Below are 231 nucleotides of genomic sequence, written 5' to 3'. Positions count from 1 at the left end.
CCCCCCCCCCCCCCCCCCCCCCCCTCTCTCCTCCTCAATAGCTACAGATTCAGAAATGACTCAAACTAAGGAAAGCTCATTGTGGGATGGCTGGAATTCTGAACCAAGGCTGGATTCTGGAAAATAGAATTCAGATGCAGTATTAAGGGACCCCTAAGGTCTGTATAAAAGAGACTTCAGATACAGTATTAGGGACCACTAAGGTCTATATAAAGAGACTTCAGATACAGT

The 231-nt window shown here is 46.3% G+C and overlaps 2 protein-coding genes across 3 annotated transcripts in view; one reads left to right on the top strand and one right to left on the bottom strand.

The window, feature by feature from the left end:
- The window catches only part of gan (gigaxonin), a 322,832-nt gene that overhangs the window by 115,871 nt on the left and 206,730 nt on the right, over positions 1–231 (top strand). The gene's annotated exons all lie outside the window — the stretch shown is intronic.
- The window catches only part of meak7 (MTOR associated protein, eak-7 homolog), a 13,296-nt gene that overhangs the window by 12,015 nt on the left and 1,050 nt on the right, over positions 1–231 (bottom strand). The window lies entirely within an intron of this gene.

Source organism: Etheostoma cragini, chromosome 8, assembly GCF_013103735.1.
Source record: "Etheostoma cragini isolate CJK2018 chromosome 8, CSU_Ecrag_1.0, whole genome shotgun sequence".
In the NCBI taxonomy this organism is placed as follows: domain Eukaryota; kingdom Metazoa; phylum Chordata; class Actinopteri; order Perciformes; family Percidae; genus Etheostoma; species Etheostoma cragini.
The sequence above is the reverse complement of the archived record's forward strand: the minus strand, read 5'-3'. Positions and strand labels throughout refer to the sequence as shown.